This window comes from Peromyscus eremicus, chromosome 3 (assembly GCF_949786415.1).
Source record: "Peromyscus eremicus chromosome 3, PerEre_H2_v1, whole genome shotgun sequence".
NCBI lineage: Eukaryota > Metazoa > Chordata > Mammalia > Rodentia > Cricetidae > Peromyscus > Peromyscus eremicus.
In genome coordinates, this window is record NC_081418.1 from 110,912,507 (window position 1) to 110,940,217 (window position 27,711).

Here is a 27,711-nt window from a genome sequence, read left to right on the forward strand (position 1 = left end):
TTAATAAAGGTGATTTAAACCATTGTAGGTAATGCATATATTTTACTGGATTTTTTTTTTTAATTTTTTTTTGGATTTTTTTTAATCATGTATTTTTAAAGCATTTTATTTTTACACCAGGTAAAATAGTACATGTCTTTTAAAATGAGAAATGGCATGGCCCCTTGACTGTCAATAAAAAAGGGTGACCAGGGAAAGATTGGCAGGTGCAGGTAATTTTTAAATCTTTGCAGAGAGCCAATGGTCTCCAGCTCCTTTTCCCACAGTTACTTCTTCATTGTTGGCAGCCGAACTGCAGAACAGTAGAATGAACTTGACTCTCCCCTGCTTGTTCCCTTTGGACACTTTGATGGAGGGTCTGATGAGTAATAAAACGCTCCAAGCAGCAGGCGCAGCCCAGCCAGGGACAGGCGCAAGAAGCCTGAGTAACCCTCCCAACTAGTGGAGCGGTCCCTGAGTAATCAGAAGTGGGCCATTATATCCTGATGGCCTGAACTTTGCTTTTACTATCTGAAACCACAGTTTCACACCAGTTAGCTCCCAGCCACCAAAGTGGGCCAGGGAGCTTCATTTAGAAATGCAGTAAAACAGATTTTGGTTACTACCCCCCGCACCCCCACCCCCATACACACACACCTCAAGTTTGTGCACCAATATATCAGGACAGGAGGCTGTGGCAAGGTTTCACAAAAACATTCGAATGGACTAGATACCATAGTGGGGTAGAAAAGACAGGAGAAAATTGGAGCACAGTTTAAGGTTTTAAACAGTTAAGAATTATGGCCCATATATCCACTCCCTTAATTCCCAGTGTCCAGCTTTCTCGTGTAGCTAGTCCCTCCTAATACTAGGAATCAAAGGGCATGCAGTACCAGCAAGGGGCTATTACAGCCCACACTTTATTACCCATTACTACTGAGGTCATTAACGGCAAGAGTGATTGTCGCAGCCCTCACCTATTGATCACTGTAACTGCTATCATTTAATCCTGTGTTGAACGTCTGGAAAGCGGCTAAAGACACACGAGAGAGAGTGGTTTCGCATTGAGAAATATGGCCAAAGCTTAGAAATTACACTTTGATTCATAAAATCTAGCCAGTGGTTTAAATCAATAGTATTTAAAACAGTCATGTGAGTTTTTAACTACAGCCGTCTAATATTTATAGGGCTCTCATTGAAAGCATTCCACAAAAACTAAACTTTGTCGTCCACAGCCCCCCCCCCCCCAACCCTGACACCCACCACCTTACCCTCCCGGAGGAAAAAATTCATTTCTGATGCTCCATGTCGCTACAAGGGCTTGTGCCTTATCTGGAAGTTGAAGCTTATTCTTGATTTTTTTTTTCCCCCTCAGAAGACAATTTAAATATCAGACAAGGAGAAAAATTATCCCTGTACTATAGCTACGTTAACTGTATGAGTGTACAGAAATGAGTGTGCTGCATGGGGCTGTATGAGCTCACAATGAATCACAGGAGGCAATTTATGAAGACCTAGAATGATTCTGTCTAGCTGCCTTCAGGGATCAGAAATTCGAATAAAACTTCTGGCAGACATTTAAAGAGTGCTAGCCTTAAAATACTCGACTTAAACACACAGATGCACCTACAGAGTTGACACTCTTTATTTGAGCTTCCAGGGGATATCAGGAATTTAAAAAAAAAAAAAAAAAAGTGAAAACAGTGCAGGATATGCTGTTGACTGATAGCGCTGGGGTGTGGCCTGTCCCAGGTGCACACAAACCCTCCCGAATGGCAGCAATACAGCTGTGGTCGGCCATCTGAGCGTGGCTAGTATGGGCCTGCTGCTACTTAACACCAGCAACTGGGGGAGCATCTTCTACCCCACCAACTGCTGGTGAGAGGCCCAGGCACTGCTGGCCCAGTTTTCCTTTTCTCCAGGAGGACTCTGTGCCTCTGGAACCCTGGCAGACTATTAAACAAGGCACGCAGGCTGCTTTCTTCTTTCTCTGACTTTCAAAAGGGGGGGGGGGGGAAGGTAGGCAATGGGGAAGAGGGATGTTGAAATTTCAAAAGCAAACAAACAAATAAAAAAAAAAACAACCACTCATAGAAACAATACTTGGAATCTAGGAGACAATTGAAGGAATTGGGTGGGAGGCAAGATGACACAGTATAAATACTGAAAATAACATGTTATCATTTCTTTCTCTCCCTTTCCTTTACACACTGAGGGGAACTACAAGTAAGCCCTGCCCAGCACAAATACACAGAGACTTTGGACGGTCACATCCTCTCGTAATTACTATGTATACAAACCGTATAACTGAGATGGTAAAAAAACGCAACATCCCACTTCCATTTCATTAATTATCTATCATAGTGTCTCCATTAGATTATTTTCGAAGAATTACTTGGAAACTGTTTATCAGCCTCTGATCATGAGCCACATGTGTGCCCCCAGAAACTCACTTGCCTTCCACACTTTCAGTGGTGTTTGGGGGGTAGCTGGTACACATAGGCCGTGTCACCTAGTCAGCCACAGAACGAGAGCAAAACAAATTAAATTAGAAGGCTCTAGAATGTCAAAACAAAAGCAAACAAAGAAAATGGCTCTATTTTAAGAAAAAGGCATTATGCCCAATTTTCTAGGATCACAAGGAAGCTAACTTGTACCAGCAACCACCTGGGAAAATATAGGCCAGTTTTCACAATTAATAACCAACAGATACAACAGACAGATCAGCAGACACAAAAAGGCAGGGGCTCCTAGTCTCTGTGTCACTGAAAAATTAAAAAACAAACAAACAAGCAAATACCCCAAAACTTAAATCAAGTACCACTCAAGGTAGCTGTATCACAAAATGGGGGAAAATGTATTTCTGACATAATATTTCTGTCTTAAAAAAAAAAAAAAAAAGACATGGTATTCATGTGGAAAGTATAATTCTCTTTCATTGTGGAATGCTGCTTTTTGTATAACTCCTTTAGACTTAGCTCTTTTGCCATAATACTGTACAAAGCATTAAGGCAGGTAATGGTTATTATATTAATGCAAAATCATCTAAGTAGTCACTCATCAGCATAACTGTTCTCTCCGCAACAATACAACCACCTATTAAAATTTTAGCAAAAAAAGAGGCCTCTTTAAAATGCAATTAGCATTTCATTTTTTATCATTTTGTTTATTACATTCTATCAAAGAGAGGCTATCTTCCTTTCACACAGAATTGTTAAGGCCAATACTTGCCTGCCAGTCAGGAGTTATTTCAGGTTACCAACCCCAAGAAGCCATCTCCTTCAGAATGGAGTTCTTTTTGTCTTTACATTGAAAACAAATGGTAAAACTCCTGTTTGTCCAGATCACAGGGAGTGGAGGCTGCCCTGTGATCCTCTACCATTTCCCAGGCAAGCAAGGTTACGCCTCTAAGCACCAGCCTAATTGTTTTAGTTCTAATAAATATCAGCTTCATTTGCATAAAAATGTAAAGTTTACATAAATTAAATTGCTTCTCCCATTAGCAATTGTTAAATACAGGAAACAATGGGAGCTGTACATGAAAAATAATCACTTGCTAAGAACTGATTTCTTCAACCTCTGAACCACTACCACCACTATTATTATTATTATTTATTATTATTATTACTATTATTTAAATTGAGAAAAAAATGGCTTCTCTTTTCTTCCTCAATGTCATTTTCCTGTAGGCAGGCTGGAAAGCTCTTTAGTGTGAGATTTTTTTTTTTTTTTTACTCAAAATATGCTGACATTTCATATTAACAAAAACAACAAAATCATTTTTAAGCGCTGAGAACAGGAGATAGGGATGACTAGTCCAGAAATTTTCTTAGAAAATATCTGACCCACAGATCTTTAACTTTTAAAAGGACAAGGAAGAGACTTTGGCTAAGTAAGTTCTCTTAAACTGAAACATTACTACAAACAATGGCAGAGCTGGCTACTGAATCAATCCTGTTGAGAAACATGCATCATTAAGCAAGCCAGAAAAATTTGTGGATAGTTTTAAATCAAGGGTTACTATTACACGGGGAAAAAAATTAAACGTTTACCTTCCCCCTAAAGTATATATATTTTTTTCAAAACTAAGAATTAAGTTGATAATGCTCCTTACTTCAAGGTAACTAGCCCAGGAAATATCAGAGAGAATAAACAAATACAAATATTGCCCCCATATTATTAGGAGGGGCACTATAAGTGAATTTAAATATATAGGTAGGCCTCAAATTAGATTACTCCAAAGCTGAATATGAATTTACCAAAGCACTAGCATTTTCCCTTCACCTTTTCTATAATTACGTATGCAGTTTCTCACACGTAACTCCAACACGCTCACCTGATACATCACAGTTAAGCCAAGGGGTGCAAATGAGATTCTAATGAGAAAAAACATCAGCTGCTTCTTTAACCATTTCTCCATTCATTGATTTATTTCTAATAAAGGTAAGAACCCAACCGAAGGCTTCCTACATGTGAACGGTCAAAAGATGTTTTTAAAAAGTGCCTGGTAAAATCAAGGCAAATGAGGAACCCGTGAAGACCCGCCTCATGAAGTGATGTGACAATTAAGAGCAACTGAACAAAAAGCTAGCTTCGGGACAAAAAAAAAAAAAAAAAAAAAAAAAAAAGTGAAAGAAATTAAGCTGCCACAACTGTAACAGGTTAGATGAAAAAAAAAATCAAATTTTAATGTATTCTCCCCTGTGCCATCTTGTTTTGTCAAGACATCAAATAGAATAGGGAAGTACAAAATAACAAGCCCTTGAGAAATCACAGAAGCTGACCTTTTTGATGTTGTTGATTTACCTTGTTCTCAGTTATTTGAACAATGATGTTTCAGATTTAAGGGCAAGATAAAGCTTAAGAATTAAAACATGATACCGAGGTATTCTAAGAAGCTCATCGGCACATTCAGCCTGCACTTTCATTGATTAGTTGCTTTAACCCGATGTGAACATGAGGCCTAATGCACAGCCTTGAGATGCATTTTTCCCCCCACTCTAAATTAATTCCCTCCCCAAACAACTGCCAGGTTGGAAGGACTCAGGAAAGGATATCCCTTTCTATCATCTGAATGGAGACGTCCAGGTTAGCCCTTCCCAGTGACTCAAGGCCCCACAATGTACAGACAGATGTTTAGCAATGAAAGACCTGAGTTTTCTGTGTTAAATCCAAGGGAGTTGGGGGTAACTGAATGGACAAGGCAGGCACTCTGAAATGACTCAAACAGTTTTCAAGGAATACCATGCTCCCCACCCCCCAAAAAACTTGCAACAAACAACAGTTTTAGCTTACAGGGTCAAGACTTTCCTCAAATATAACATTACAGGTAAGCACTGAGTTAGACTTACTGCCCCAGATCTAACCTAGAGGTACAGCTGGATATCTCAGCAGCAACGCAAGCGCAAGCCTTCTACAAAAATCTTAGGACAATGACACATGCAGAATGATTTGTACATATAGGCAGTTTCTATCAAGGCATATATTGAAACAAAAAGATACAGCAGTTAAGAACATCTGTTTTAAAGACAATAAAGGTAAGTAAGCCAGTATTTGCAAGCACTAGAAATTATAAAGACCAAGACAGTTAACAAGGCGATTTGATGACTGTAACTCCTTGTTACTGACTGCAGAGCTTAACATGCGACACACAGGGAGACACAATGTATGCCTTTAGTCACTCTAACCTTTTCTGGTCAACTGTTGCTACGGTTTTCCCTTGACTGTAAATCACAAGGAACTACCTCAAGGGGCTCCTCACCGATCACTGTTTCCCCAGTTACTCAGAGTGTCGTTCTAAGGTTCCCCTTAGTGATGCTCGTCCACAACGAAACCACATAATAAAATGAATTTCTCCAAGCTTCCTTTTTGCCAATACAAACTGTACTCAAATTTTAGTATGAGCTGAGAATCTGGCCACCACATTCTCTCCTGATCGTCACAGAAACACAGTAATTCAAACACCACCTCCTGCCACGTTAGCCACGACAGAGCTGGACTTGGATTGCTTTTAATTCATCTAGATTTTAATTTCCCTGTCTCTTGCCATTGTGTGGAGGCTGGCTGAAAAGTTGCAGAACTGGTCAGTGTCATAAAGGAGTTTATCTTTCAAGTGACAGCTCCTGACAATGTGTAAACCCCAGGGCTGCGATGGAGAGGGTTTGTTTTCAAGGTACATTTAACTGCAAACAAAAAAAAAATTTTTTTTTTCAAATCAACCACTCCTATCATAAGCTTTCTGATGATTTACAGTTTACCAACTGAGCAAGGTTACGCAACACTGCCTGCCTTTAGATGCACTGCTCTAGCTGGTGGAGATTTAATTAAGATCACAGCCTCTAAAATCCCTGTCAAATGAAAACTCAGAGAAGACAATACTCCATATAGCTTCATGCACAATGTTGCCATTCCATCCCTGAAAAAAATATGAGTTAATCCACGTTTCTATGGCTGCAGACAAAAGTTCACTAATTTTATTTTCTTTTGACACTTAGGTTGTTTTCTATTGTTTGCCATGAGATCATTCCTTCCCAGGGAGGGAAGGGGAAAAAAGGAAAAAAAAAAAAACCCGAGAGTGAGACACGCTGCAGAAAATGCAGTTGACATTATTATCCGACATTATCATAGCTTAGCTATGATGTCATCAATTTTCATATAAGCAGCCCAAACTCAAAAGTTTCATCTGATGAAATATGTTTATTAAAAAACACAACACAAAAGCCTACCTTCTTTCAATCACTTGGATTAAATCACTGAAAGGCCGGCCGTGTTTCTCCTTCTTTAAACAGCCAACTTTCTGTTAGACAAGCTGCGGATCTGGGAGGAAAGGTAGCTAGCTCTTTAGACACACTGGCAAATATAAAGTCCACTCCTAGCCTTCTGTGAAGTCCTTAGGGTTGGAAAACAAGTGTCTTTGATACATTTTTATTTCTTCTACACTAGAAGTAATAGGTGTTAATTTGTCTTGAAGGGAAAAAAATGTGGCTGAGTGATATTTACCTAGTCAAATGCATTTTAATTTGCATCATTTTGAATTTGGTTGCTTATGTCACACCTCTGAAATGACAGGTGCTTGCAGTCTCTCTCCCGACGGCCACTACACAAGTAACTGTCTTGCCTCAAAGGGCTAATGCAGTACTAATGAACAATAAATCAACTTTGATTATCAAGTGTCAGCCCACAGAGTTCTACCACATCCCAGTGACTCCGGCAGCCAGAGTCTGGGCAAGCAGTCTGTATTTTGGTTTCATTTTTACACACTTTTCACTGAAATGTGTCAGGCAGCTACAAAGAACCACATAAAATAGAGACTTCCCCTCCCCAATTCTGCAAAACTGCTCGTCTTGATTTGTTTTACTGAGTGATGAATCTGAAATATCCAAGATAGCCTGCAATTTTTTTTAAGCAGCAATTACAGCAACACAGCAAACCCTGAAAGAGAATCTTAACCTGATTATGTTTGAGGTCTCTCTGACACTGACAGGAGTTTGTAACACTTTATCACATACACCTCCTTTAACTGCATATATGTATGTATGTATGTATGTATGTATATGTAAAGTGCACATATATAAGTTGTATATATATGTGTGTGTATATATATATAATGTCTTAATGTCTTCATGGAAAATAGCTCACAAACAAATCAAGCAAAAAGGGCTGCCTCAGAAATAAAGAAGTCACTTGCATCTTTAACTGAAAATAAAAAATGAAATTGGCTTTTTACCCTAACTTCCTAATGATAAAATACATGTAAGTTTTTTTTTCCCTTAGGCAGATTAGTCACTGATAGTATGATTCACATTTCCTGTTATCAGCCTTATTTTTCCCCCAAATGTGTCACTTTCAGAATGTTGGAATCTATGGAAATGAGGTGATTTGCATTTTTAAATGGGCTTGATTAGAACATTTGGTCTGTGTGGACGAGCGTATAACAATTATCAGGCATTTCAGTTGCAACCGGAAGGCCTTGAAGGAGTTAACCCCGGGGAGGAAGAGGCTACATGTGCTGTGCTCTGAAACTACCATCCTTTCCCTAAAGGTCCTCGGCTTCCCATCACCATTCTTGGGAGGGGAAAAAAAAACTCCCTTGCAGTTCGGATAGTTGAGTTAGCTATACTGAAGGCCAGTTCAGATGGGAGTTCATGATGACAAGCCTTCAGCTTCCGGCCCTTCCAACCCAAACCTTGCTCACTACTTTATGAACGTGGCCAAGTAAAGCCACAGTGGATGCGTATCTCCAACCTGCCGGAGTGCAGGGCACAGCCTGCCTGCCTGCTGAGGTGCTGGGATCTCTCCTTCCTTTCCCTCCCTCCTTACTGTGGGTACGAACTCCTTGAAAATCAACAGCTAAGCTTCAAAGACGCCTGGACAGACAGAAACAAACTACCAGAAGCAAAAGAAACTGCCACACTGGTTCCACTGAGACTAAAGGTTTTTCTATTTCACACGCTCTGGGAGTGACATCAATCACATATCCCAGATGGATGCCCCCCGAAGTGGTGTGGAGGGATGGCACCGAGGGATAGCCAAAAGGGCTTTACCAAAGTGGCTTCGCGAAGGCCACACCAGCGGAAAATGAATCGCCAACACCGGGGAAAGAGGCAGAGGGAAAGAGAGAAATAGACGCAGGACTTCCTCCAACTCCCAACTCCACTTCACCCAGGAACAGTTTTTAAAAAGAGACAAGAGAGCGTAACAGACAGCGAGGGAGCTCTGTGTCCAGGACCCACAGGCCTGGCTTCCCACCCTCCTGTTCCTCTCCGCCTCCACTTCCAGGGCGCAACTCCGCTCCAAGTTGATCAACAGCGCCAGGGCTGGTGCTGCCGAGCCTGAGAGTCAAGTTGAAGGCTGTGGGGCGCCCCTGCCTTCCCTGGCGAGCTCCCCCGGAACCCCGGGAAGCTGGCAGCGCATAACCCGGGATGATGGGGTGGGTTGGGGGAAAGGAGGAGGAGGAGGAGGACAAGGAGGAGGAAACGAAGCGGGCAAAGACGGAGGAGGACCGGGACCAACCTGACACTCTCCATGTAGCCGCCAGGCGCGCGCAGCCGGCTCGGGGCGCCCGCGCGGGGCCGGGCTGGGTCCGGCGGCCTCGGTGCAGGCGGACTGCACGCGCAAGGGGCGCTCGGGCTCGCGGGCTGCCGTGCCGCGCCGCGCCCACCCGCCCCGCCTTGCTCCACCAATCACAACCCGCCTCTAAACACCCCGCGCCGCCGCTGCGCCCCACACAATGGGCTCCGCCCGCGCCCCGCGCCCCGGCCCCCTCCGCGCGCGGCAGGTGAAACCGACGCTCGGCCCCGCCGCCCGCCTTTTGTCTCCCCAGCAACTCCTCTTTAATTGCTGTTAACCCGGTGACCCCCCTCGGGCTGACGTCTGGGCCGGAGCCGGGCACCGCGCCGGGGCGCGCATCTCCTCTCCCCCACCAACCTTCCCCTTCTCTCTCCGCGCCCGGGGCCCCGCTGCCCAGCCGGCTTTGGGGAAAGGGCTTGTTTGTTTCCCTCTTTGAAACTGACAAAGAGTTGTCCTAACCTTCGGGGACGCTGAGCAGGAGGGCCACCCATGCGCCCTCCGCCAAGCAAGCCCACAGCCCCAGCTGCTCCGAGCTACCGAAGCGGCCCAAGGGCAGGGTTGAGGGGCGCCAGGCTGCGCCTTTCCTCGAAAACCCGGCTCGGTGGAGAACTTTCGCTTCACGTCGGTGGTGGGGCCCAGCCGGAGTCTGCCCGCCACCCTTGCCGATCCAGAGGCCGCCTCACAAAGTGTGCCTGTGCACGCAGGGAAAGAACCCCACATGGGGCTCCAAATAATCCGCAACCCAACGTGCCTCGTCGCTACTTCCCCTCTAGACCGACAGCTGCCACACGTTTGCTAAGAAATAATTCTTGAAATTCCTTTCTTATTTATGCAACATCAGCCACAACAAAAGCGCCTCTCAACAGGCACTTTGAGATGACCCCAGTTAGAAACAATCACTGCTTAGATGCGGAGAGCAGAGAGCAGAGTTGCTTTTTTCTTTTCTTTTCAAGTCACCAATAATGCTAAACTTTGTTGGCTCAAGTGGCAGGATTTAAGTGGCAGGCAGGTTAGCCTAGGTATCAGCAACTTCAGAAATCACCTCTCAATTTTGCCATTTCCAAACTTAGAGAACTTTCTGGTTTGTGTAGTATTTCAAAAGACCAAAACAACAACCAACAACAAAACCAACCAAAACATTTTTTTTATTATTGCCTTTAAAATGACAAGGAAACAGAGTAGTGAGATCAATGATTACCCACTTCTCTTCAATACGAACCTTTTTTTTTTTAAAGTAACACAGTATCACCCAGTCAATTCCAGGACTTTCACTTGAAAGTACTTTTCAACTTGAGGTGTATTAAATGCAGGTTGCTACGAACCAGAAAGCACACTGATAATATTTCTAAGCAAGAAAACACTTGGACTTGAGTGAGGGCAGCAAGGGATAGACATTCCCCCTCCCCAGGAATCTGGCTGGAAAATGCAAGAGCTCCCCGCCCGCCCCCCCCCCCACGCCTCCCACATCTCTTCAGGTGTTAAATGAGCGTAGTGTATACCACTCTCTACATTGAAGTGTTTTGTGTCAGATAACAAATTTATTAATGGTCTTTGTTTTTTTTTCCCAGGTCACAAAAATGTCACCCAACCCTTTCATGAATATTCAATAAAGAACCAGGGTGGCTTTGGGGATGGAGAGTGAAGGTGGGAGAAGGGCCTTGACTCTGACTGAAAACCCTAACCCCTCAATCAGTAGAACTCTGAGTTTTAAAGAAACTGGGTGCTTCTTCCAGAAGGGCAAGCAGGAGCCCCAAAGTAGGAAATGAAAATAGAGGAAGTTTTCCTCAAACCAACACCCCGCAGAAAGTAGAAACAGCCATTTTGAAACACACAGTGATTTTTTTTTAAAGAAATATTAAATTAATTTGAGAGTTAACGAGTGTGAACAAAGCTGGGGTGAGCTGGAAATCAACGACATGTTTCCTCCAGCCTGAGATCCGCAGGAGCTCTCCATAAAACTCATGCATGCTTTGACAAGTAGGGCTACCTCCATGCAGTGTTTATCAGTTAATAGTCGCCAGGAGCTTCAAAACAAACAATAAACAAACAGGCAAACAACAACACTACCGACGCTCAGGACCCAGCTGTGGAGGCCAGCCATACACAAAATAATTAAGGAGTGACGCAATGCCAGCGGTAACTCAAGTGCTAAATTGCATGGTGCTGCTGGAAGCACCCTGGGACTGCAGAGCAGGAGGGCACACTGAGAGGTCTGGTAATGCCCCTTGGGGAAGCTGTGTGGAAAGGGCTGATGGTTTGAATGAGAGGGTAGGAAAGCAGACAGAGGGAAATGGCTTAGCAACTAGCCCAGAGGCCAACTGGAGCCCAGGCCACCCTCTCCAAACAGAGAGAGGACACAGTGACTCAGAGGCCAGTTGTGGGTAAGGAGTCACACCATCAGTGAGAAAGTTGTGTTTCTTTGTAGGAGCCTGGGAGATTTGGGCTAATTTTGGGAATCCTAGGGTGGCCTCATGAGGTTTTTGGCCATGAGATTCTGGCATTCAGGGAGAGTCGCTACACTCCATGCCTTGAGGAAAATATATAAATATTAAACCTCTCAGTGACAGAGAAGTCATAATTCCTGCCATTTTTTCATCACCTCCAACACAACACAAGGTTGTTTGGGAAAAGCGAGGGGAAAAAGACAAAGAAAAAAAGAGGAAAGGAAAACAATTAGGTTATCACGGCTTGGTTTACTCAGCCCAGGAGCTGATACAGCTGTAATCTGAATGGAAATTGCCATCCCATTTTTCAGAGGGAGAAACGGAGTTTCAGTAACGCAAACTGGGAGCCAGGCTTGGTGGTTAACATGTCTCTAATACCAGCAGCACTTGGGAGGGGGAGTCAAGAGTTCATGGTTATCCTCAACTACATAACAAGTTCCAGGCCAGCCTGGGCTCCATGACAATTTGTCCCCAAACAGAAAAACAAAAACAAATAAACAAAAAACCAGAAAGGCAGCGTGGTTTTGTTTCCCCATGAGTCAAACCATGAGTCTACCAGGCAAAGCAGACACTGGAGTAATCAAAACAGGGGAGGGAGCGTGGTTCCACGGACAGGATACCCGGGGGAGGGGAGGGGGCGGGGCGGGGGAGGCTCATGTTTAAGGAAGAGTGAAGGAAACGATAAATACTGTACTTAAAAATATTTTTGATGCCCACATCCTAACACCCACAACAGACACAGTCTTGTTCAAACACCACACATTAACAAACCTGTCAGTTGCTAAATGAGTCCATTGTGCCCTGGCTGTGCGCTTAAGGACAGATTACTATGATCCCACACCAAACTCTAACCACCAAATAATACACCTGGGACCTGAGCCGGCTACTCTGGTTTTGCGGAGCCTCAGCCCTGAACACAGAGGGAAGTGAAAGGTTTTACTGCCCGTTCTGAGCTGGAAAGGGAGACAAGACATATTGAAGGCAGAGTCTGCAGGAGGAACATCCCCTCACGACATTATTGGACATGTTGATAAATGGTGCCACAGCAGTGAGGTAGATACGGTCACAGGGCTCTGGCCCACGTGCTCCTCAGCATCTGCTTGGCCAGAGCTGCTTGCACACAACTAGAGAAAGGACATGGTGATGGGTCCGAAAATGAACTGTGTCTGAGAGGCCAAAATCTAATGCAAGTTCATGGTCTTCTTCCAAACGATGCTTGCATTAACACTTGCTCCACCCCCCCCTTTCTCCCCCAATTAATTTAGTAGAGTACCCAGAATAGAATGACAGAATTTAAAAAGGAAAAAAAAAAAAATCCATCAAGTGATTCTTCTGCTGAGGCCAGAGGATAGAAATTGTAGGTCCTTCTCCACCCAGCACCATGTTGATGGACTGCCAGAGAGGCCTGCTTCTTCAGAAGGAACTCCCCTGCACAGTCCTCCAAAGACCACCAGCAGGGCCAGCCAATTAGAGTTTCTAAATTGCAACCGCCATGCCCCATTCCTGAGACTTGGGCATTTGTCTCTAAGGACCCCCGTTTCTGTCTTGATTTAAGCAGTGCTTTTACTTAAAACTATAAATTAATACATCACCCATCTGCAGGGAGCTCGAGCAGTTAGCTGCCTATCGATACTGTTTATGTCGCTGTTATGTCTACGCTGACAATGAAACTAATTATGTTGTTTTTCATCTGCGCCTGTTGGTTTGGCCAAGGGAAAAGCCTCTGCTGCTCAGGAGTTTAAGTTTCTCTTTATGACAGTCTCCAAATTGCCATTCACATCTTCACCAAATGCAACATTTTACAATGTCAGCGTCACTGGGTAATTTATATACGTACACATGTCAACATTATAATGGGTACATGAGCTACGGAAAACATTTACAAAAGAAAATGTTTAGAAATTCTTCACTGAGACCCTGTCTCAAAAAAAAAAAAAAAAAAAAAAAAAAAAGAAAAAGAAGAAAGAAACTCCTTCATGATAAATGTGAAGACATTCCCAAACATCAAAGTAAACAAAATCATCCACAGAAAAGAGAAACAGCAACAACCTGTCTGAACCCTGCATCTAACTGACTAATAAATTACCCTCTTGTTTATGATAAAACTATAATCCCTTGCTTTAACATGATGTGAAATTTATTAGTGTGCTGCTTCTGCTGCACACGGGTTACAACCGATTACATGGATGTGTGTAAAATTCTCAAAATCGGGCATGTTTTAGGGCAGGAGAGAATTCCCGCATGGGCTTTATCCTTCAGGCATGGGGTGGGGGTGGGGGTGGGAGTCAGGACCACCCCCAAGTGACACTCTTCATGTCCCCTCCCAAGAGTGACAGCGCCTATGGCTCACCCACATGTTAGCCCGGGGCAGGAAGCTTGACAGGAAGAGGGCACTGAAGAGGGATGAAAAGATGGTTCTTCGGGGGAAGAAATTCCTTTTTAATTTTTATTTTTTAACATTTAATTATGTAGAAACTCGAAGGTATGAGATGGAGCCACTGACCACCTTTAGTGGAGTCAGCTTTTCAGGAGGTCTGTGGTGTGAGTGTGCCACAGGCAGGCGAAGAGACAGGGGAGCGTGTCCCATCTTGCCCTGGGAACAAAGCTCACAGATCCTCCTCCTATACCACGCCACCCTCCTCTGACCCTGCGTTGACACACCCTCGTGTCAAAACCTTCTTTACGCCTGCCCTCTGCTGGTAAGGCTGCCAGGATTAAAAAATTTCATCTATCTCAACTTCTTTGGAAGACAACTTTTAAAAGCCAGACAGAGAGAAGACTTGTAAGGATCTATTAACTGAAAGGCACACATAAGAGGTTGAGGCAAAGCAGAGGGGGCCGGGCAGGGGCACCAACAGCAAGCTGTGGTACTTTTAATGGCCAAACCACCATTCGGCTATTCTAGCGCCAGCTGGCTCAGGGTTAACGACTCAGCGGTGCACACTCTATAGTTTAGCTTGCCTAGGAGAGCAACCTGCATGGCTGCTGGGCATCCTGCCTTCTCTTGCACACTCTCCCGGGAGACTATGTCAGAGCATTTTCAATAAAACACCTTCTTAGCAGTAATGGGCCACTGTTCCCGTTTCAATAGTCCCTAAGGTTTCATGATTTAGTATATTTAGCTGAGTCAAGTTCAAGTTTTCTTCTGGCATTCAGAAGATCCATAAAAGGAGGAGGGCTCTCTTGCGCCTGTCCTGTACGTGAAAAAAACCGTGTAACTTTTGAATCATCATTAGTGAGAGAGATGTCCCCTAAAGAAAGGGCTGCTGCTCTCCAGGCCCCATCCAGCTACCCAGCGCTTGCAGGCCAGCCTCGAGGCTGCTGGAGGGCTCTGGCTTTTAGGGGGTAAATTTCCACAGTGGCATGCTGGGGTTTAACAGTGCATCCCCTGTCAGTGTCAGTGGGAAGCAGGAGGCTTGCACAAATCCCTGCATAGCATTTCAAAAATATATCTCAGGATGGGAAAATGAAGCTTAGCAGTTGCAACCTCAAAAGCATTCAGGAAGTCGCACTCCTGACAGCGCTTTAGATGCCGAGTAAATGCTCTTATAAAGAACACCCAATCCGGCGGACAATAAATCTTACACCAGGGAAGCCCACACAGGCCTGCGGAATCCCCTCTAAAGATAATTGTCTTCCACACAGTGTGGCAAAGAAACCACTACACGGAAAACATTTTCTGTAGCCCAGTAGCTCTAGACAGCTCACTTTTCTTTCCTTAATAGTCAGCGATCACACACACACACACACACACACACAGACACTTAACCCTCTACCTTTAAGAGCAGCCATAGCAAAGTGCACAAGTGTATCTACTTTTAGAGAGAGAGGTTAGGAGGCCTACTCCTGGAGTAGGGGAAGAAAGCAGAGGCTGGAGAAAGAGGATGCCTGTAGGAACAGAAGCATGAGAAGGGAATCTAAGGGGTGCATCCTTACAGACAATCTTGGACTCCCCAAGTCAGTCTTTGAAGGCTCATTAGTTTCCAGACAGTTCCAAGTGCTGGGGCACATCCAACAGGCATAGAAAGAGGCGGGCAGAGCTGTTCTAAATCCAAGGTGGCCTCGGGTGGTCTGGATCGTATTCCCGACATGGTCATGAATGAATACTGTAGCTGTGATAAATCATATCCATTCTTAGGGCCTACATATGTCCCCCAGACAAATAGACGGATGGATGGACGATGGCCTAAGTGATCTTAATCTGTAGGTATCATCTGTTTATAGTGATAGTCCTATGTAAAGCAACCAGAAGACGGTTTAAGGATAGAAAGAAGTGTGGAGAGATGGCTCAGTGGTTAAGAGTACTTCCTGCTGTAGCAGAGGACTGGGGTTTGGTTCCCAGTACCCATGAGACTGCTCACAATCATGTGTGACTCCAGCTCCAGGGGATCTGACACCCTCTTCTGGCTTTCTTAGGTACCAGGTACCCATATGGCGCACATACATATAGTAAGAACACATACACACATACACACACACACACACACACACACACACACACACACACACACCCCACATTAAAGAAAGAGATGGCAGATGTTATGGTGCATAACTATAATCCTAGCACTGGGATAGAAAGTGAGCAGTTCATGGCCACCCTCTAACACATAGTGAATTTAAAGCTAGCCTGGGTAGTATGGAGCCTGTCTCAAAACAAAACAAACTACAACAGCAAAACGTAGCATGAGTTTTAGCGTTTGGGAATCACTATCAAGTCACCAGTAAGGAAGAGAGCAAGAACCACAGATACACTTGTCTGGGAAACCTCCCACAGCCCGACCTGGGATCCTAATCTGGAAAATAAACCCTATTATCTGGGTGTGGCAGTACACAGCTGCAATCCCATGAAGAGGGAGGCCGAGGCAAGAGGAGCATGCCTCTGAGGCAAGCCTGGGCAAGTAACAAGACCTGGTCACAGAAACAAACACAACACAGCAAGAGAAGAAGCAGGGTGAGAGGGGAGAGGGCACAAGGGAGGGACCTCACGGATTAGCAGCAGTTGTGCGGCATGGAGTAAGTCACAGTCACACCCAGGCTTTGTGACGTGGCTGACTGTGAATAGACGAGGTCTCAGCTGCAGACACGAGATGCCCTCATTTCCAAACACAGTTGTGATCTTTAGGCTCACAACTTCCCCCCCTCTTCCTTAACCACCTTGGGCGGTCTGTGTCAATTGCCTGAAGTCTCCTCCCACCGAAATTGTTTCTGAATTTCCTCCCAAGCCATTCACCTGCTTCTGCGTCAGACTGGAAATAGGTGAAAGGACAGTTTCGTGCATCAGGAAGATGTTGGGAATGACAGGCTCAAAGCCTCACCTAAGGCTGGACTGCAGGGGAAATTTTGGAGACAACTGTCACTGAAATACCAGGTCCCTTTTGAGTCAAAGAGCTCTGGAGGAAACACACACAGAGAAAGTATGCAGTCCTGTCTGCAGGCTGATTATGTAGTCTTTGTATTATTCCAAATGGCATTCCATTCTTCATGAGGAAAAGGAGCAGATGAAGCAGGAAGCTTTCAGGTCATATAGAACTTCCTTCTCTTCAAACAAATAAGGCATTGTGTCTGAACAATAGAAGGGATGTCTAATTGATCTTAATTAAATTCACTGATGTCCAATTTTTGAGATGGGTCAGGGCACATCTATGTAATGTCACAACCCAACAGGCCGGACCTCTGGGATTGAAGGGCACTGTGGTTAACTGCTTGCTGACACCCTCCATCATCCATCAGCATCCACTGCCATCCGTCAGTATCCACCGTGGTCTACCCTCCTAGTTCAGTATCTTGCTTGTATCCTTCTCTACCCCATGTTAAACCTGATGTCTTGATGGACAGGGTCTCAAAGTTCACCCTCAGCAGCTGCAATGCCTCACCAGGACCAGCCTAAGAATAGTGCCATACCCTGCCATGAATGACATCCTATGAAACAGAACTCTATCTGTGCCTACTGCCCCTTGGAGTTATGGCAAGAGAGATATCTGAACTCCAGAGAACTACTGGTTACCGGTGGACCACAGAAGTACATTTTGTATTTTTTTTTTTTTTTTTGGTTTTTTGAGACAGGGTTTCTCTGTGTAGCTTTGCTCCTTTTCCTGGATCTCGCTCTGTAGACCAGGCTGGCCTCGAACTCACAAAGATCCACCTGCCTCTGCCTCCCGAGTGCTGGGATTAAAGGCGTGCGCCACCACCGCCCGGCACATTTTGTATTTTTTCATCTACATTAGAAACAATTATCTGCCTCACAGTGGATAGACATCGTTACATTCTTTTGCACAGGGGTTAGTGTGCCAGGGTGAATGTCTGCAATGTTTGGCAAGACCTCAGTCCCCAGATACATGTCTACAAGCCCTCTGGTGCTGGTAACCATAGGGGACTCCTCTGCAGTCATTCTGCTAGTGAATGGCCGAGCTGAGATGGGATTCTCTAACCATTCTCACTTCTAGAACTCCAGCTTTCTCACTGGCCAGTCTTTATGCTAGCTGTAAAGCTCAGGTGACTTAAAGACAAGAGACAAGAAAACCAACAACAAAAGACCATGCCAGTCTCAAACACTGAGGTGGTGGGAATCCCACAGAGAGGTCACTGAAGGTCATAGATAGGGGGTATGTCCTGGGACATTAGCAAAGAATCTGGTAAATTAAAGGGAAATGAAAGGTGAGTGGTACCTGGCAACATGATTGAAGATAAAATCAGAGGTTATTGTGGAAGTGTGTGATGCCTGTAGCATTTCCTGTAACTCCTCCTCACCAACAGAAAACTATAAAGTACATATTGGTATACCTACTTAACAGATAGACAGAGTGAGGCTCCAAGAGTTTAAATGACTTATTCAATATCTTATTGTGAGTAAGTGGAGAGCTGGGACGTAATGATCCATAATACTCCCCTGGAGATGAGGCTGGGGCTAGATGTAAGCCTAGGACAAAGAGGGCAGTACCGTTTGATTCCCTTGGAAGACAAATATGACCACAGATCATCAACTGATGGATATAAATGAATCCTAAAGCAGTAACATTCTGGGATCCTTTCTGCTTTGTACACAAATGTACAGGGGCAGTTCTCGAAAAGGCTAGCAGGATGAAGGATTAAGAAGACCGAGGGGCTGGGACAACTGGTATGTGCATTCCTTTGATTAGGGAGTACTTCACACTCCTCTCTATTGTAGGAGAGACTTTGCTCCTCACCTCCTTCTAACACATTACCAGACACCAACCAGTGGCCATCAGCCATGGTCTGTATGGTGCCTGGCTATACTTTTGGTAAATATCTGATCACCCTGTGCCTCAGTTTCCTCAAACTTGACCCACCAGAGGCTTAGAGAAGATGGGATGGGTCACCACTTGGGGTGCTGTCAACAATGAAATTCTTCCCATTGCTCTCACTGTCATCACACACAACTTTCTCCTCTGGCTATAATGAATTTCCACAAACCAAAACGTGTCTTCAGTCCTCTGGGCTTCTTATATTCCTAGGGAGGAGGGTATACCCTAACTCCCACAATGCCCCTAGGCAATAACTCTTTATGCAATAAAAGACAATTGGTTGTTCTGGGCTTGAAATCTAAGGTTACTAGAACAAGAAACTGCTCCCTGAGGGCAAAATGGCCACCTCATTTGAATACCTAGCTGACCAGGTGTGCAATATCCATCAGCTAGAGCATCTCCTGGATGTGCCAAAGGAGTGTGATGGTCTGGTGAAGAGCAAGCTCTCCAGGATCTACTGAGCCCATTTTTTGGAGGGTTATTCTGCTCCAAGTGGCAAGAACTGTCAACTGTAATTGGCTAAAAAGAAAGTTAACTTTGAAAAATCTTCTGAGTTTGTGTGTGTGATGCGAGTGTGTTTGTGTGTGGTTATATGTATGAATACATATGTATGCATGCCACAACATATGTATGGAGGCCAGAAGACAAACTCAGAGGTCAGTCCATTCCTTCCACCTTGTTTAAGACAGGGTCTCAGGGATGCTTTGTCTGTGACAATAGTTGACCTACAAGCTTCAGGGAAGGCGTCTCTCTCTACCTCCCACTGTCTTCATAGCAGTGAGATGGCAGATGCCTTGTCTATCTACATAGGTTTTGTGGATCCAAACTCAGGCGCTCATCCTTGTTTAACAAATGCGGCAATGCACTGAGCCATATCCCCAACTATAGAGACTTCATTTTTCTGAATCTTTAGCCCATTTTCTAACATTTTGTTTCTGTTATCTCATGATGTACAGAGTGTGTCTCCAGAAAAGAAAACCTTCCATGGAGTCCCAGCCAGCTTGGCTATGGAGAGTGCTCAGCATCAAAGTTTTGATGGCCTATCAAGCTGACAGTCAAGATTCTTTTCAAAGTTTCTAATGTACTTCCCAATGTGAAAAATGGAAACTGCTCAGTGACCCTAGGATACTTGGGATGGCCTCTCTCGGTCATGTTTATTTTCCTAGTGAACACCAAATCGACATGCAAGGATCCTAGCAGAGAGGCTCTTACCTGGACCTCTGGGATAAGGGACATTTTGAAATGAGGGAAAGGTCAGGCTGCATATTAAAAGGATGTTGTTCTGCTCAGCAAGTTCCATGGACAGGCTAGAAAGACATTCAGACTATGGGAACAGTACACTCAAACATCACATAGGAGATGTCATGAGCCCAAACACTGGCAAATGTGGTAACCTGGCATGGTTGGCCAATTAAAATCCAAGCTCTAACAGCATCCTTGGAATGCTGAAGAGTTTTTTTTCCCCCTCTCACTTTCACTGTGTTTGCTAAATCCAAGTTTTATCCATTTTCTGTCTCACCCCATCCCCAGTCTTTCATCCATCTGATCTCCATATTACCATCGCCTCTCCTGGTGTTGACCTCAGCTGGGTCTGACCTTCTTTGTGCTATCGTGATATGCATTCAACCTGTGATTTCTGAGCTTCCAAGAAGGAGATTTTGATTTAGCAGATCTATAATGTACCTCTTGATTCTTTTAGGTGGCTAGTTTGACATCCAAGTAGGGTATGGAAACCACTGGCATAAACTGAATGAGAATACACTCAAGGGTTAGATATTTTAGTTTCCAATGAGTTCAAGCAGCACCAAATTGGACCCAGATAGATTGGCATTCAAATTAAATAAAACAAAAGTTTGGAGAGACCTCTTGTCTAAGCAGAAGCAACTTCCAAAGCATTGTAGACTGAGTGACAATCCTTTTAGACTCTGTGGAAGAGAACAGGGCTCTGACACACCACCATAATCAGGAGAGCACTGACCATTCATTCACATATCTCTTAAACCCTGCAACATGGCTCCAATCATTGACCCATGGGTCTAGTCTTAGCATACCTGCTCTGGGGGCTTCTGAATGCATAGGAGGCTCTTATGAATCTCATTCAACTGTTTCTAATAAACTAAGGGACAAGGCGCGGGGGCAAAGGCAGCTAAAGACCAGTCTAAGACAGTGAAGCTAAATACTACAGAATAGGAGAAAGAAGCCACATCTAAATAACAAAAAATACCCCTCTACTAGGCAAAAAATCTTTTCTAACATAAAGATGAACACACCCAGTAAAAGAGGCCCCTGACCTACCTATGTGCCCATCCATGGCATGGAACTAAAAATGGTACCATCTTCCTGACTCCCTAGCATCCCAGCAAATACCAAAGAGTGTCCTGCATAAGGGCCTCACCAACTATCAGATGAAAATACACACCAAGAATATACAAATGAATCAATGCTTTCCCTGTTTCCTCTTTTTTTTTTTTTTTTTAAGACAGGGTCTCACTATGCTATTCCTGACTGCCCTAGCACTCTCCACAATGGCCTCAATCTACCTCCCAAGTGCTGGGATTAAAGATGTGTGCCATCTGCTGGGCAGTGATAGCTCACACCTTTAATCTCAGTACTTGGGAGGCAGAGGCAGAAGGATCTCTGTGAGTTCTAGGACAGCCAGTGCTACACAGAGAAATTTTGTCTTGAAAAACAAAACAAAAACAGACAAACAAAAACGATGTGTACCATCACACCCAGCTCCTTTGTGAGCGTGTATATATATGTAATTCTCTGAACCATAAGCTCAAAAAGTCAAATCTGTGACTTTCCTTTCTTTTGCCACCTACAAGACCTATATCAGCTATGAGGAAAATGAGACCAAGTACTTGCCAAATATCATCTCTGCACGGAAGATGAACACTTCATATAGGAGACACAGGCCAGCACTACCATGTTAAGCAAAGTCTTGATGACAATTTATGGAAGAGTGATGTCAAACGCAGAAAAATACAAATGCACACAGGGTCCATGACCAGCTTCTTTCGAAGTTTAAAAACAAAACAACTAACAGAAACAGTTTATAGTATTACCAAGAATGGAGTGCACAGCCCTGTGCACACTTGAATGACTGAGACTAACAAGCTGTGACCTACAGAAAGTGGGCACTACTGGGGTTTTTGAAACACCACCAATTTCTGTTGTTCTTACTAGCTTAGTCTAACTGAAAGAATTCATTTGGGCAAAGTAGTGCACTCAGTGCTTGGAAGGTTAAGGGAGGTGAGTGGGGAGCGAGTTCAAGACCCGCCTAAGCTATGGTAGTTTGTCAAAAACATAAAAATTATTAAGTAACACACACACACACACACACACACACACACACACACACACACACACACACACACACTGATCAACCTAAGCTGGAAGACACTGCTCAAGTGTTTCTAGTAACTGGACATTGTGAAATGAGATTTGTACTATCCAAGGAGACTCTTCTCTATAATAATACAGGGGAGATCTGTAGGAAGGCCACAGTCCACACTGCCCTAAGGCCACTGAACAGTCCCAGACAGCAGGCAGCTTGCTTCTTCCCTCCTCGCAGAGCCAAAGACTCGGGGCTGCCCTGATTCTGTCTCTCATTAGGTACTTGGTAAGCTGGGCTTCCCCATGACTTTCTTCACTGCTGGAGTGGCCAGCAAGGAGGGCAGGGGTCCAGGTGCCCTCTGTCTAGTTCAGAGGGAGGCCAGGGAATTGTTCTCTCATTATTCTATTAGCCAGCCTAAGGTCTGCAGGGGCCCCCACCCCCTACTAGGCCCCGATTGGCTCCTGCTGGTTTGACAATCATCCCCTGACTAATTGCCACAGGAACTGAACCTTGGAGTTCTTCACTCTGTGCTCGGATCATGGCACCAGTTTGTATTCACTCCCATTAAAGATCTTTTCATCCTGATCTACAACTTCAGCCTGCTGAGACCTTTTCAAAAAAAAATCCTCATTTCACCAAATTAACTCCTCACCTTCCTCCTTGAATAAGGCAATTTCTATTTCTTCTATCTTCTGTCAATTTCTTGGATCACTCACAGGTGTTTCTAAAGTTGCCTGTGCAGTGTTTTACCGATCTAAACTAGAGTGCCACTGTTATTAACTGACCATTACCAAGAGCTTTGTCAAGTCAGGGCTTTTCCCCAAGCATGTCCTGTTCCAATCTGAAAGCACCCGGATAGGTCACCTCATTTTATATGCATCACAGTGCCTTGTTGTACTGCACTTCATAAACTTGGTTTGCTTTGAGGCAGGGTCTCACTATTTAAGAAAGTCTGGACTAGAATTCCTGGCAATCCACCTGCCTCGAGCCTCCTGAGTTACCAGTAGGACTAAAGGCATGCTCCAGAGTGCCTGGCCTGTTTGCTTGTGCTTTGCTTTACTTTGTATGAAATAGATGTGCACATGCAAAGTGTATAGAAAGCCAGAGGTCACTCCAGATGTCATCCTTAAGAATACCATCCTCTTTTCACAGTCTCATATTGGCCTGGAGCCCACTCATGATGCTTGAATGACTGATCAGTGAAGCCTAGGGGAGTCCCCAGGACTGGGATTACAAACCTATGCTATCACATCTGGAGTGTCCTAGGGACAGAATGCAGGTCCTCATCCTTGCAAGGCAAGCGCTTCTGAGACTGAACCACCCCTGTACCTAAACTGTATCTTAAAATGCATAAATGAGGGATGCTCACCCAATCCATGCCACAACCCCATCGCTGTGTGATTCTATGTTTATGTGTGAAAAAGAATCTGAGTGCTTAGGACTCAGACAGAGTTGCTTGCCTGTAGTTACATGGAACAAACGCCATGAAGCATGCCTTGCAAGAGATGAAAGCATTCAAGACAGACACACAGCGACACTACTTTAAGCAGAGGTTCTGCCTCTCTCTCTCTCTCTTGTGTCCCACTAGTATGGACCACAGCTCTCCAATCATCTCCCTCTCCTCTCGGCCTTCTGTTTCTCCTTCCTGCAAAAACAAATGTGGCTACAGAAATTTCCAAATTAAAACCTGGCAATGGTTTCTATATTCTTGTTTCCTAAACCTATAAATCAAAACTGTCTAAACAGGTCATAAATGTTCCTCAGCCATATAATGGGGGAAGTTCTGATTTATGGGGCCGGTAGAATAATTTTAAATAATTACATAAGGGTTTTTCAAAAAATGCAATTAACACCTTTAGAAGTTTTTTTTTTTTTGAAATGAAAATGAATCTCTAGAGATGACTGTTCCCATACATAAAGATAGCCAGCGAAAAAGTAAAAATACAGCTTCAAGATGCAATTTTTTTATAAATGATCGGAAACAGGGCAGAGGAGTGGCTATTTACAATGTGAGTTCTTTAGCATGACCACCCCCATCAGCATTCAGCTCTGTCACATCACCACACAAGAGCAACGAACCCATCACATGTCACTTCTGATGCTCAGGAAGAAATCACCAAATAAACATCCTGCTTCTCTCCAGCCCCAGCTGATGCCCAGCTCCCTCTGTACTGGTTTGACACATCCTACCACACTGTCCTTTGGAACACTCTAGATCCTCCTACCTGCTCTTGCAAATCTGCCCAATGTTCTTTCCTTCCTCTTGATCTTGTGATTCATCTCTTCCAAGTCCAGGGTCTACAAATGAAATCACTCCAAATAGCTTCCATTAACCCTAACTCCCCTGGGTACTAAAAGCAGTCTTATCAGCTTTGGATTTCCCTTTTTCAGAATTACTGAGCAGTATTAATTAGGACTGTTCAATGGATCGAGTTTCCAAGCTCACAGAATAGAGATCTTTCTGTCACTCCCTATTTTTCACTCTACTACAACTCTTGCTTATGTTTTTAATATCTGCAGTGTATTAACCCCCAGAAGAAGTACAACAGAGGACCCCAGATGAAACCTTGAAGAAATTATTATTTCTTTGTGTTTTGCATTTTCTTCTCAATCGTATTGTATGAGAACAGTGCTTGCAAACCCGAGGACCTGAGTTCCGATCCCTGGACCACAGGTAAAAGCCAGAACCCTGGCTCTATAGCCTCAGTGCTGGGAGAGGTGAGAGGGAGGTGGAGACAGCGGGCAGACTGCTGGAGTTTAGTGGCCGGCCAGCCTTGGTGAACCATGAATGGAACTCTAGGTTCAGTGAGAGACCCTGTCTCAAAAAATAAGGTAAAGGCCGAGGCTGTAGCTCAGTGATAGACCCATCACGTCTGAGGCCCTAGGTTCAATCTTTGATACTGATTAAAAATAATAACACTATAAATAACAATAAATAAATAAAAATAAGATGAAAGGCAATGGAGGAAGACAACAGACATCAACTCCTGGCCTACACACACACACACACACACACACACACACACACACACACACACACACACAGAGCAATAAGAAAGCAGACTATGACTGTCCTCTGGGGTCCTACAGATCCTCATGGGAATGTGGAAAATATTCCTCCATTTTGTAATGCACCTGTAGTCAGGTATCTCTCCAGTTCTTTCCAAACCCCGCACTATCTCTCAGTGGCTACCCGGAGAGATCCCAACTATTATCCCGAGCACAAGAGTGAAGACAAAGACAGAACCACAGAAATGCTGTGAGCAAACAGGTTGAGAAAGCGTCTTAAGCTCACCCCCTCATTTTCCACACGAGGAAACTGGTACCCAGGAAGGAAAGTTAACAGGGGAAAGGTCACGTTTCTGAACAGTAGTTAGCAGAACTGAGACCAGAACCCCAAACTCCTGACACCTAAATTAAGCATTTTTTCCATGGCTTCAAACCACCCAGCAAGAGCAGGGTCACAAGTAGCCACAAAGCTATGATGCTCAAACTCCCACAGGTAAGCACTCTGTCATGGTTGGGGGACATATAAGGAGACTTTAAAAATTTCTATACTTAATGGAATGAGTTATGTTTTTCATTTTAACTATAAATTATGACTGAAAAGCTACATCTGAGTATTATATACCAGCAGCATAGGACATCCAGATTTAAGTCACAGGTCACGGTTGTACATTTTTCATTTGTGTCAAAGGCCATGTAACTCTATTTGCCATTATCTACACCTCTGCTGACCAATATGGCAGACACTAGTCACATGTCACTACTAATAGTTCAATTAATTAAACTTAAAAAAAAATCAGTTTCTCCATTATCTTACTGTATTTTAAGTGCTTAGCACCCAAGGTAACTAATAACAACCATCGTTGGACAGTACAGACCTAGAACTTCTTCACTGGGCCAGGGAGATAAGTTTGCTACCTAGCTGAGCAACCTGAGTTTGATCCCCAGATTCCACTCAGCGGAGGAAGAAAACAAACAAACTCCTTCAAGTTGTCCTGTGACCTCCACACACACATGCACAAGAAGAGCATGTTTGTCCATGTAGAAAAGCTCATCAGTTAACACCGACAGTACAGAACACAGCCGTGTGTGGAATGGGTGTAATATGGAAACTACATAAAAGTGAATTATAAGTCTGTGACACAGTATTGCCTCACCCTTTAAGATAACAGTGGTGAGAAAACATCTGAATAAACCTAACAGCACATAGAGACTTAAAAGGGAAATGGGAGGACCTTGAAGGAATACTGCCTCTAATCTGGATTAGATTAATTAATTAATCAAGGAAGTCAACTCCATCCCAGGAGACCCAGGAGTGGGCATAAGGTTCAGGCTCACCCGTAACTTCATTCTCCTCTCCCATCCATAGGATGGAGAAGTGGCCCAGGCCCATTCAATAAATGCAGAGGCTTTTATTGAGATTACTGGGCAGGAGCTCCAGTCTTCACCAGAAGGGTTGCCAAGCTATAAATAAGTCTATCTGAGATTCGGAGTGAGAGTGAGCCAACACAGAAAGAAAGAAGAAGAGAAGGAGAGCGCAAGGGCCAGGGCAAGAGCGAGGCCTGGGGATGTTGAGAGCCGGGAGCCAGCTGTGTGGAAGGGCAGGCTAGCCCGTGAACTTTCAGGTTCTATGAGCTACAGCCCCACCCACACTCCCATCATTTGCGGATCTGAGCTGGGCTCTCACGTCTGGACGGAGAAAGGTTCTGACTGATTCAAGCGCCTCCTTTCACAGGGAGATCGGGAAGCAGAGCAACCACGGGAAGCATGACAAGGAGGTCTCACTGCTGCACAGAACGCATGCCGGCCGTCACCAAGCTTCGTTCTTCTAATGTTCTTCCAGAAGGAAGTCTCTCAAACCCTGCCATACTCGACCTGTCACCGATTTTTATATTTCTTATCAGGGTACACCTACAATGCCATTTTAAAATTCAATAAAGTGCCTTCTATTCATGAAGACCCCAGAATACCTTCAAGACAACTTTAGGCTCGGCAAGATATTTAAGACAACCCCTGCCCCAACACACACAAGGACTCAGGATGGAGGTGCAGTTGTGGTGTCTTGGTCCAATGGGTCACCCTCAAAGGGTTTCTAGGTCTCTTACTTTCATTCACTTGTGTACACACACACACACACACACACACACACACACACACACACACAGACACACACACACACACACACACACACACACACACACACACACACACTCTACACTGGTTCTTTTTGAGTTTCTTTCTCCCTGTACGCTGAGTCTGACATTTCAGTTTCTTTTTTGTTCTAGATCCGCTATGCCAAATCATGACAATTATACTTTCATAGAGTCTGGCAATAAATGATTTAACAATCTGTTAGCAACTACTTTATTGTAATCCATACATTCTAGGGAATGCAGCTTTTCTTCATGGTGGCCCCTTCCAAAAGCCATCTAACTGTATAAGCTAAGTTACCGAAATTCCTGACTGAGAATAAACGCATTAAAATGCAGGATAGGTTATTCATGGATTAACCTTGTCTTAAATAATGCTAAGAGTACTTTCTACAGGCTTTAATTTCCTCCCTATAAAATGATGTTTAAAAACGAATCATTGCTGAAATGTACCGATTTGG

General features: G+C 44.2%; 1 protein-coding gene and 1 long non-coding RNA gene across 8 annotated transcripts in view; one reads left to right on the forward strand and one right to left on the reverse strand.

Annotated features, from left to right (window-relative positions):
• Foxp1 (forkhead box P1) overlaps positions 1-27,711 on the reverse strand; it is a 241,241-nt gene that overhangs the window by 94,774 nt on the left and 118,756 nt on the right. Inside the window, exon 1 of one of the 7 annotated variants that reach the window (XM_059258278.1) lies at positions 8,992-9,085. The exons of the other annotated variants lie outside the window; for them this stretch is intronic. The gene's annotated coding sequence lies outside the window, so the exon portion shown is untranslated. Of the gene's footprint in view, positions 1-8,991; positions 9,086-27,711 lie in introns of those variants that run through there. 7 annotated transcript variants of the gene reach the window in all.
• LOC131907241 (uncharacterized) lies at positions 22,065-27,057 on the forward strand. The gene is made up of 2 exons (XR_009378340.1): positions 22,065-24,768; positions 26,836-27,057. It is a non-coding gene; the product is annotated as an uncharacterized LOC131907241 (long non-coding RNA).